This window comes from Dryas octopetala, chromosome 4 (genome assembly GCF_963921425.1).
Source record: "Dryas octopetala chromosome 4, drDryOcto1.1, whole genome shotgun sequence".
In the NCBI taxonomy this organism is placed as follows: domain Eukaryota; kingdom Viridiplantae; phylum Streptophyta; class Magnoliopsida; order Rosales; family Rosaceae; genus Dryas; species Dryas octopetala.
The window spans coordinates 19,346,645-19,358,861 of NC_141369.1; positions in this window are offsets into that span (position 1 = coordinate 19,346,645).

A 12,217-nucleotide genomic window follows, 5' to 3' on the forward strand; every position below is an offset into this window, starting at 1 on the left:
ACTTCATAAAAAAGTGTGACCATTTTAAGACTGTTGTATAGAATATATCCATATATAGTATATATATATATATATCATAGTCCATTGAAACCATCAATTAGTACTTTGGTTTAAATTGTTGAATATCTTAATTTATAAAGCAGACGATATTGATTATATACCCAGCAGATATTGTTTGGTTCGTGCACCATTATAAGAAATCAATGTAATTCTTTATTCATGCGTGCATGTCTAAAACGCTGTCGATATATGTTCTCAAAATCTAATGCATGCACACACACACTCCTGTGGGGGCCGGAGTGCAAATATTAACTGAATTTTAGAAAACAATATTTGGGAGAGTTTGGATTAACTGATTGTCATGCCAATAGACTAGAGTGAGGTACTGATTGAAAGCATGCAATCATGCATGTGAATTGAACCTGGTTTTTGTTTGTTTCTTTGGCCTTAATTAACATGCATGGAGAATCTTTTGGCAATTAATTACTAATTAATCAACCGGTTTTGTATAGAGTACTTACTAGTTACTACTAATAGAGCAGCTGCTCCTCTCTTATGAATTGCATGCCTCAGTCGTCAATATGTGAGAGAGAGAGAGAGAAAGAGAGGAAGTTGATAAAATAAAGGAAGATCGACATACATGCACGAAATTAAAGATTGTGAATCTGTGATATATGATCGATCAGGTAAACGTACGTGTATGCATATATGAACTAAGACCGAAAATGACCAAACATATATATATGAATTAAGATTTGTCTGATCTGCAATTCTGCATGTACTACTGGCATGCAGTGCAGCAGTAGATCGAGTATTGCTTTTAACTTCTATATGTCTGATAGATGTTGATACATCTCAACAACACAAAGTGATTAAACTAGAATTACGTACGTACGTTCGACCCAAAATCACAATATATATATATAATTAATCACAACATATATATGCATGCACTAATTTGCACACATAATTACGGAATTACCTACATATGAAGATGAATTTAAACTCTCTATCTGTGTAAGAGTTTTAATTATATAACTATAGATATATATATTCAGAGCAAAGTGCATGAAATATAAATTTTGTGGGGAAATTCATATATAATTGGGTGGACTAGCTTGGACTTTGGAGTAGTAGTAGTATGTCTGAAGATTGATAATTACCATGCATCGGTATCGAAAGAAATGGGACAGAGATCTGAGAGACGACAAGGGTCTCGTTGTCTGTGCATATATATGGTCTTAAATTTTTAGCTATATACCTTTCCAATACTTAACGACGTGCAAGTTGGGGACCTTCGATCAATTCCTTCTTAATTAATTTACTAGCTTCTTTAAATTTCCTTGGAATTATCAACTGTTTAAAAAATTATTCTCCAATTTGAAGTGATTAAATGTTTAAGTAACCATGCATGCAGGAACCAGTCAACCTAAATACCATCATCAATTACAGTTCCCCTCACTTCTAAATAGTAGCAAGTATCAGGATAATCATTCATTTACATATCCAGATATATCTTAATCAGTATCGAAATTGATCCAGTACTCGGTACTGTTTCGAACTTTGGACTCAAAAGTGCAGCTTCTAATTAATTCAATTTGGTGTGGGTGTAATGATCGATCATGTGGCCAATCAAGCTAGATATATATTATATATATGTAAGCAAATATTTAATTTGTTATTAATATTATGTTGTACTGAAAAATAAATGATCGAGTAAATTAATTTTTATCTATATATATATATGATTCATTTATAAGACAATATAACAATAGTTTGAAAAAATACAACATGCCGTTCTCTTTTTGAGTCCTGATTCCTAAACTTATCGACTCTTCCATATATAATCTATCTTCTTGTTGAAGCTACAATGAATATATTATATACAAATTAAGTGGTACGTACCTGGCCAAAAAAAAAAACAAAAAACAAATTAAGCGGTGCATGGCTCTGCAGTTTTTGATCATGTGATCATACATGATTACATTTGATATATAGTTATTCTTCCTTTATATATGATCACATGCATATATGCTTTGAGAGTGTCCAAAACATTAATTAACTGCATACATGCCAACTTTAATAACAATTATAGTACTCATATGTTGTATTCAGGAATACCCTACGTGTATCTTTTGATCATACCCTACCTGGCTTTTTGCACTAGGTAGGGAAATGGGAATAGAAGTTAAAGCAAAAGAACTCTGACAAACAAAAAAGTAAAAAAAAAAAAAAACTAGTACGTCCTAAAAGCTAGCTAGCTAGCCTATTTATTACCTAGCTATATATATGCATGTTCTAGAAAACCTAGCTAACATATAAAACCTAAAATGAGGAACTTAATTTATAAGTGACTAAGTGAGCAATATTATCAAGAAAAAAGAAAATTATAAGAGAGCAAAAGCCTAGCTAGCTAGAAAGCTAGGTAAACAACATAATTTGAAGGCAAATTAAGTTTGATTCATTCAACAATGAATGGTCAAGGAGTAAAGATTATGAATTTATTAGTACCCAAAACAGATAGTGGAATTGGTTAAAGTTAAAAGTTTGAGTCAGAGTAATATATATATATATAAGAACAGTAATAGTAGTACAAAAACTAATCAAATTAAACTCATAGGCTCCACATAAATATCTGATTCTTGATCTTAATTTAGACATGAGATTCTTGAAGGGGTTTTGGGAATGAGAAAGAGCCATCGATCAAGAATCAACGTTATATACCAAAATTTCCCTCACACTTTTCATTTTTAATACCTTCCCTGATGGGAATTAGTTTTCATTTCGACTCCTAAAAGTTAGACTAGTTAGTAATTAAATTCCATGTTAATGGGATGGAGTCGGCTCCATTTGATCTCACTTTGATTCCAGACGTTATTAAGCAATTTAATGTGAGGATGCCTCATTCTGATCTCACTTTGATTCCTTTCTATGAGATTAATTATCATTTCCATTATAACTGTATAAACATGGCATCTTAACATTTTTCTCACATTTTTAAAAAAAAATCTTGAATAGAAGTTATAACTCTAATTAGACCAGTCAGTATTATAGTGTTATGTATTTTAAATACTTTAAAAAATAGTAAATATATTTTATTTAAATTAAATAAGAACACATGTCGATCTATTAATAAAGGACGCTTTATAAATGTACATGACACGACACAACTATCTTATTAAAAAGAATGTCTTCACATTATCTTATATATTAAGGGGGAGAGCCTGCAATATTAATTAATATACTCCTAAGTTGAACCTAATTAGCTACCTGCTCAACCAGTACGTTAATATAGTACTTAATACCTTAAATTAAGAAGGCCTCCCAATTCCCAAACAAGTACAGTTTAATTTTCCATATGCATATATGGCCTCAGAAGACGTACACGTACTTCCAAATGGACCACTTCCATAACCTGCATCAAACCAACTCATGCCACATAAAAAATGGTCCACTACATTAGGCATGCATTTGACAACCTAATTCCCAATAATTATAGAATATATATTAAAAGACCTCACAAGACAAGACTTTGTAATTATTTTACAACAGATATTAATTAGTTGTATTCTCACGACTACATTCAGTCTCCGTTCGAGTCATGGATCATGTATGAGTAGGTTAAACTTCTTAATTAATTATCTACCTACTCGTTTTGTTCTCTACAATATTAATAAAAAGCCTTGCAAATGCCAAACGTGGCACACCTTGTATTCGTTCATTTATTAAAAGAGTTATTCAAATAAGAGATAAACTTATACAATTGTGAGAGACAATATATAATTATTATTAAATTAAATTTGTAATTGTTAAAATTAAGGAAGAATTTGGATTTTCTGTTTCTGTTGTTTTTATTTGTTTTAATTATTATTGTGTAATATATATTTAAGAATTTATGTAAATATATTCATTCAAACTTTAAAAGTGCTATTAATTTAATTTTATATTTTGTTCCCTATTCTTAAATAATAAATATATGAGTTATATACTTAGATTAAAAATCAGCAAAAACAAGTAGAGAAAAAATAAGTCATATATCTGTTTTATAAAATTAATAACTTATTAACTCATTATATTAAATTCAACTATTAAATACAATAATTACTAATTGGTGCTCAAAATGAGTGTCTTAGCCTCTTAGGTAAACAAGAGTACAGCACTGTCTATTTATTTATTTCAATTTCGAATTTAGAAATTAAAGAAACGTAATCAAGGACTCATAAATCGTAATTAGCAAGCTAATTAAGATGGGATCATGCGAGATTGTGGTCTAGACGCGCCTCGTAGTGCACGTTGGATATGAAACTATAGTCACAATAATCAATAATCCAAGGGCCGGACAACGCAGCACGTGCGTCAGGAAGAGGACATAAATGGAAAGAGAAAGCATAAAAGCTGCTTCCAAAAACATTAAATAAATAAAAGGCGGGAACCAGAACCAGAACCAGCCCGAATTTCTAGATTCGTGAAAAGTATTTTTTTTGGTCAAAGATTTGTGAAAAGACAAAGATAAAAACAAATTTAATAGAAAAACTTCATTCCCTTCCATATTTTCTTTTTAATATCACTTATTTTTATTTGAAAAATTATTGACCTCACCACCGGATTATTGACCATGCACTGTTATCAAGGAATAAAATTTCGAGTTTCGAGAAAATTTCGATGGAAATTTCGATGGAAATTTCGACGGAAATTTCGAAGATTTTTAAATTTCGACAAAAATTCGACGGAAACGATGAAAATTATTATCAAAATACGGAAATTTTGAATGAAACTTCACAATATGTTTATTTAACATATTATCTACTACATTGATAAAAAACATTGAAAAAAACCAAATTATATGGTAGGTTTCATGTGATATGTGATGAATATAATGCGCGCTGGAGGCAAATACTATGAAATAAAATTAGTATAATGAATAAATAAAATTAATATATTATTTATACTCTATAATATATACACTAAATTCTATATACTTTCTAATCTATACTCTATATTATTTAAGATATCGTATAGAATATTAGGGTTTAGGTCCTTTAGGATATTTTAATTATTTTTTATATAAACAGGTATTAGAGTTTATTGGTTTAGGGTTTAAAAACAATTAAACGAAACTCCAACACGGCCAAACGATATCTCAAATCATTTTTTTTTTTTCAATTGCCCAAAAACCTCAAACTAGGATATGGTATATGATATTAGGGTTTAGGCTCTTTAGAGTATTTTAAATTATTTTTTATATTGAAATATATTAGAGTTTACAAATTTAGGGTTTAAAAACAACTACATAAAACTCCAAAAAAGCCAAATAAAAACCCAAACTATTTTATTTTCTTTATAATTGACCAAAGGCCCCAAACTCCAATCTACCCTAAACCTTTTAATTTTTTTTCTCTTTCTTACTTTTTTTTTCTCTTTTTTTCTTCTTCTTTTTCTTTTTTTCTTTTCTTTTTTTCTTTTTTTCCTTTCTTTTTTTTTTCTCCCTTTTCTTTCCTTCCTTCCCTTTTCTTTCTTTCCCCCGAGGCTCCACTCTCCAGCACAACTTTTCCACTGTTTTTCTTTTCTCTCTCTCTCTCTCTCTCTCTCTCTCTCTCTCTCTTCACTTGATTTCTCTGAATCCCCAATTACCTCTCGATAGCAAGTATATATTAGATTTTAGATATTTTTCCTGTGTCAGTCTGTGGTTCACCGTTCACGCAACAAGTGTCTTGGATTTTTCGTTTTCTTTTTCCTTTTCTACAGCTACAAGATTTTATCATTTTAGAACCTTTTGTCCACATGTGTACGACCTCTTTGTTTCATTAAGAATTTTGTGCGCTAGAAATTAGCAACAGAGAAAGATCTCTGATTTTCAAATTCCCAATCTCTAGGGTTTCCATCACATCAGATCCATCGATCTCTCCCTCAGATCTTTGACCGTCAATACTCTGCTGCCATGGAGGCGATCGAGGAGTTGCTGCAACTTTCAGAATCGATGCTCCAAGGCTCGGCTCTTCTCGCAGACGAAGATGTTGACGAAAACTCAAGCTCCTCTCGTAGGACTTCCACTTTCCTTAACGTTGTCGCTCTCGGCAATGTTGTAAGTCAACCAATCCCCTTTTGGATTCGATTCGTTGGGAATTTGATCTCTTAGATTTGGCTTGCTGCGTTTCCAATTAGCGATCTTTGAATCTTCGGTTTGTGTTTTGATCTTAATTGATGTGGCGGCTGGGTTTCTGGGCTGTTTCGAAATTTCGGCGAAATTTCGAATATTTCGCCGAAATTTTCCGAAATTTAGTCGAATCCGTGTTAAAATTTCGGAACCCCTAAAAAATGAAATTTTCGGCGAAATTTCGCCGAAAACTTCGAAATTTAAACCCTTGACTGTTATCGAATATAATTCACTCCTATATAATTATTAATATATAAAATTTTAAATTTTAAATAATATTCTTAAAAATTATATATATTATAATTTAAATAAATTGATAACATCACATCAACATGTCAACCACATAATTTTATATTCGGTTACACACAATAATTTTTTTACTCATCCTACCTCACTAAAAAGTAAAACTTCAACTATAATTTAATAACTCTAGTTACTATTAATTTTCTCTTTTCACTAAGTTATCTATCTATATAAATAATGCAAATAATATAGTTAAGTGAAACATATGAAATTAAATTGCTCAGGACTAATTAAATTTCTAAAAGAGCAATAATTTATTAGGGGTGGGCATCAACCCATCTGACCCACTGCTCCGACCGCATTGCTGGCCATTTAGCCTCAAGTCGACCCACCCCGATAGAGGCGACTCGAGTGGCAGATTTCGTCCTCTACCGCCCGCCGAAGTCGAGCCTAGCCGCGAGAAAGAGTGACAAGCAAGAGAGATAGAGTTGCAGATGAGAGAGAGAGAGAGAGCGAGAGTTGCAGGTTCTCGATCTCTTCTCAGTCTTCTCCTTCTCCTTCTAGGGCAATCCGTTTCCGACTACCTCCGACCCATCCCCGACAAAGACCGAGCCGACTCCCACCCGACCCATATAGTCGGAGATGGGTTGGCTCCAAGCCGACCCACCCGCCCGATGCCCAAGCCTATAATTTATGATATAAAGGTAAAATAGTAAATAAACAAAGGTAAGTTTCATCTCTATTAGACAAATAGTCCATAAAAAGATCAGTTTATATAGTTCAAATAATTTTATTTAGGCGACAAAATTAGATTTTGGGCGATAAAATAATTACGTCGCCTAAACTGTTTTTTCTTGTAATGCCAGCACTAATACAACCTATATACGTAGACCAAAAGTATAGTTGATCGATCCCCATAGGAATGCCTAGCCTATCTTATTTCATTCCAACGAAGGGAACCCACCTATATTGTAGACCACACAATATGTTAAAATAATTAAGTTAAGGTAAATAAAAATTATTGGCATGTCTTCAAACAATTTCCATATACTTTGTTTCTATAATGAGCAAGCTAGATTTCGCCACACGATTAATCAAGCATGCCAATTAAGCACATTCATCCTGTTACATCGATTTTTATGGTCTGTATACGCTTGACAAACTTGCTATATATATATATATATATTTTTTTTTTTTAATTTATGCCGCGAGCCTATGAATGATTCACGAATCAACTCTTCCCTCTCATTCATCGATGGAGCTAGAGCCACCACTCCCCAAGTCCCAACTAGGCCAACACCTCTTTGCAAGTGTACGTGACACTATGCATGCATGCATGCGCGAGTATGTATGCAAAATCACAATTAACCCATCATAAAATAACTAATACACTTTATTAATTTGCAAAATCTGGATATAGTGATATACATAGACACGTAGTACACGACCTTATCTGGGCGATCGAGGTTCAGACCAAAAAACCCTTTAAAAAAATGCAAAAAAATAGAAATATAATATTAATAAACCATGACATTATTGACATTGGTTGCTTATATAATAATGAAAATAATTATGGGTGGTAGAAAAATATAGTATCTCTGGTATTGTCCTATAGTTGTTACATGTCGTTTTATCCCTTTTCTTACACGCTAGCTTGCTTGTAGCTTCTTCTTTTCAAACAGTATTTACTTATTTGATTTATTAATTGATTAATTTACTGGCCGGTGTTTTAATTTTTGGTACAATCGTGTCCTTATCCACGGGAAGGACACATGTTTCTGGTAGCTGGGTCCTGCGTCAGCTCCTTAGTGTAGTGGAGCGCTTGTCGCCATCGTCACATGAATGTATGCATGCATGCATGCACATGCATGTCAACATACATAAGCATTAACATATACTTAAACAGCATGATGCATGATTTTGAATTCTAAAAGGTAGTGGGGATATATGGGTGGGTAGCTACCGACCTAGCTAGGACATGATCGATGCATGCCTTTTAAAATTAGGTATAAGTTAAAATCAAGGGTCTTCATCATGAGTTTGCAATCCTTCAAAAAAAAAAAATTTGTATTTTATATGTTCATCTCTTTGATTCATAGGTGATAATAATCGTTACATCAAATTTTAATCGTACACTCAAAAGTATTCGATCAATACTTTCTAAAATTCTAAACTTAGGGAGGTGTACTCAATCAAAACTTTTAAAGACTTTTGTTAAATTAAAAAGTCAGGAGGTACTCAATCAAGACTTTTATAAAAGTCTATGAAAGTTAGGGGGTACTCAATCAAGACTTTTTAAAAGCCTATGAAAGTCATACGGTACTCAAAATGTCAATAACTTTCACAGATTTCTCAAATCCATAGACTTTGAAAGACTTTTGGCATTAAAGTATACATACCAAATCTTCTTATTTCTCTTCCATTCCCCCTCAAGACTTTGAAAAACTTTTGACCCTTTTCTTTCTCCGCCTCCTTTAGCATTGCATGCACGCGTGTATGTCCCTTCCAACATTGATACACCTATTCCTTATATTGTCTCATCACTATGCCATTACATATAAATAGACCTGTCATATACGGTTCTAACTTCATACTTCAGTGCTCCAGAAATTAGTTTTATGGGTTTACAACATGTCAATTATAATATATTATTCTACCCTTTTATTTTTTGTATGTTTACGTTGAGAGTTTCAAGGATGACTTGAGTTAGATTTATCTGTTAGATACAATAATAAAGAGTTTAGTTCAACATTATTTAATTCTTTGTGATATACGGATGCTATTATCTTACAATATTTTACAATGATATTTGTATCAAAAAGTCATTGAAAATCTATCAATGTCTATGAAAGGTTTTTAATAAAACTTCATGAAAGTCTATAAAAGTCTATAAAACTCTTTGAAACTCTATCATAATTCTAAAAGTCTATGAACGTCTGTCACTTAAAAAAAGTCTTTAAAAATCTGGATTGAGTACACCCTCCTTAGTCTCTAAAGTCAAAACCCCATACATTAATTCTCACCAAAAAACAAAACCCATATACTACTTCATAATCAGTGGCATACACATATAAAAGATTAATTCTACATTTACTAAACTAAATAACAAATTTTTAATTCCAACTATTAGTTTTATTTATTTTTGACAAATATAATATAATCATGTTATTGCCTCTTACTGTCTTACATTACTTATAATTACAATTTAAGAAAGCTCTTGGTGCATCTAGTTTTATTATTGTCCATAAAATTATTTTTATTCCATTTATGAGATGAATTATTTTTTTGCTTATTTTTTTAATTGAAAACTTAAGATCAGTGTTAGACACGTACAGTCCGATTGCATGTGAGAGCTAGATTGCGAATAGTTGATTTTGTACGGAATTGATTAGTTGCTCACGTGCATGTATGTGAACGATGGATATATACTAACATTCTCTTATTATTTGTTAATTAATGGGACAATACTAATAGTACAAATTTAATCAAGTATGTAACATGATCAAATTAGTGGATTCGAATTTAAAACTAAACTTAGAAACTAACATTGCGGGTCTAGCTGGCTAGCTAATTAAACATATATGATCCATGAAGGATATTCACAATATCAAAAGAAAAAAAAAGGTAATTAAATTTTATAGGAGTATATATCGTAGTACATACTAGTTAATAACTGATTCGGACTCATTAATGTTAGCTCAATTCAAGTACATTACTTCTTCTTGTTGGAAACACTGCTATTTCTTAAGGACCTCGATCTACTCCAAATCCTGCATGGGGGCTGCAAAGAACTATAATTACAACAATATTACAACACTTTGAAGATGTATATATACTAGTCTATACAAATCTGTTGGTATAAGCTACACAAATATATACTAGTCTATACAAATATTTTAGGTTTTTTTAATTACCAGTACATATATCTACTATAGCTAAAAATTAACTTCCTAATTAGCTTAATTTGCATGCAATAAGTGTTTAGTTATGACATACCCTTATTATGCTGCCGACATATATACATAAGGATATGCCAACATATATATAGTGCTGCATATATGTATGTATGGCCAAGCTAAGCTATAGCGATAGCAAATAGAGAAGATGAAAGAAGCTAAAAGTTATATAATTAGCTATTTAAGTCTAGGGGACCAGTACATATGTGTATAATTATTTTGGTGCTAGCTTGAAACTAGTGTACCACTGATGTTAGCTCGACTTAAACAAATTTGTATGCTTTGTGGTCCATATATATATATGGTGAGTACGTGTGAGGTCTTGAGCTTAATTGAGTAGGGTTGGCCTTCACCACAAGCAGTGAACTGTGAAGGTCCACAACCAACAAAAGTTAATTCATTCTAACTGGGCTTGTCTCATAAGTCATAACTATTAACTCAGAGCGGGATCTAGAGTTTAAAAATTCCAAAGTTCATGTACGTACAAGTGGTCCATGCATGTGTCACATATATATATTACATACACCTACTAAAATTAGCATTAGCTATTATAATTAACACAAATTCAAATATTTGGATTTTGTGGGAATAATGGATAATTCAGTCTTAACCGTTTTTAATACTACTATATATAATTATTTAATTAAGCTTCAAGCGTTTCATCAACCATAATTTGGTCTATTAATTAATTCTCTGTAACAGTAAAGATCATATTCAACGCGACAATGAGCAAATTAATCTAACTGAGCAAAACCTGTACCCGCACTGTAGTCTGTCGCGTGTGTTCACGCGACGGTATTCAAGCAGGTGTGTTGTGTACGTTGTGTTGGGTTTTGCTTTTGCGTACCGCACAGATCGAGCAGAATCCTTGTTGCTTATGAGTTATGGCTACAAAGCCTACAAAGAATAATCGAATAGGTAGGTGGTGTGTTGGTGTACATCCAATTTTTTTTTTGGGTTTAAATATTCTTAACCAATTGGTTCTTTTAAAATATATATATATTCTCTCCTCACATTCGGTCCATATGATAGATTGCTAACTATTATAAACTATATGGATAGGTAGAACATTATTAATTAATATTTAATTGATTATATGACACCATAATCACACTATTTGTAGCATAATCTACTCAATTAATTATTTGACAAGTAACAACCCTAATATTCAAACAATATACACGTACATATAATATGATAGTTTGTGAAAATAATTTAAAACCACTCAAACATTATATCCTATTTTTTGAAAGGCATGTATATGGAACGTCCTCTTAATTATAAGATAGTCTGACATATTTTATTATATTGATAATAATGTGTAGTTTTGATTCTTTAATAACATAATACATGTCTAAGTATCATAGAAATAAGTAACAGTAATGCTACACTTACCACATTTTTATACCTAAATTTTATATCATCTTATATGACATTCATACATTGAACACTAAAAATTAAAAATAAAACTTAAAAATGAAAAATGAAATATACCCTTATAGTAGAGTAATGACACATTAAATAGAATACAAATATGAAAAAAAAAATGTGGCACAATTAACATTATTGAATAAGAATAAGAAAACCTCATCTTACACACATATACATATATATTTAAACTAAAATGTATTATATGTTATATTGTTAGCCTATAAACTTGTACCGACATTCAAACAAGAATTTATTTATTAATAATTATGATTGACAATCTCACAATGCAATGATAATATGTAAGGAAATTTGTCTACATATACACGGGGTTTTAAGTCAATACAATTATATGCTTCCGTACACAAAAAGTGAATTTATTAATATCTATTTGCATACTCGTATATGATATTTGAGTTTGTCGATCTTTTCTCGC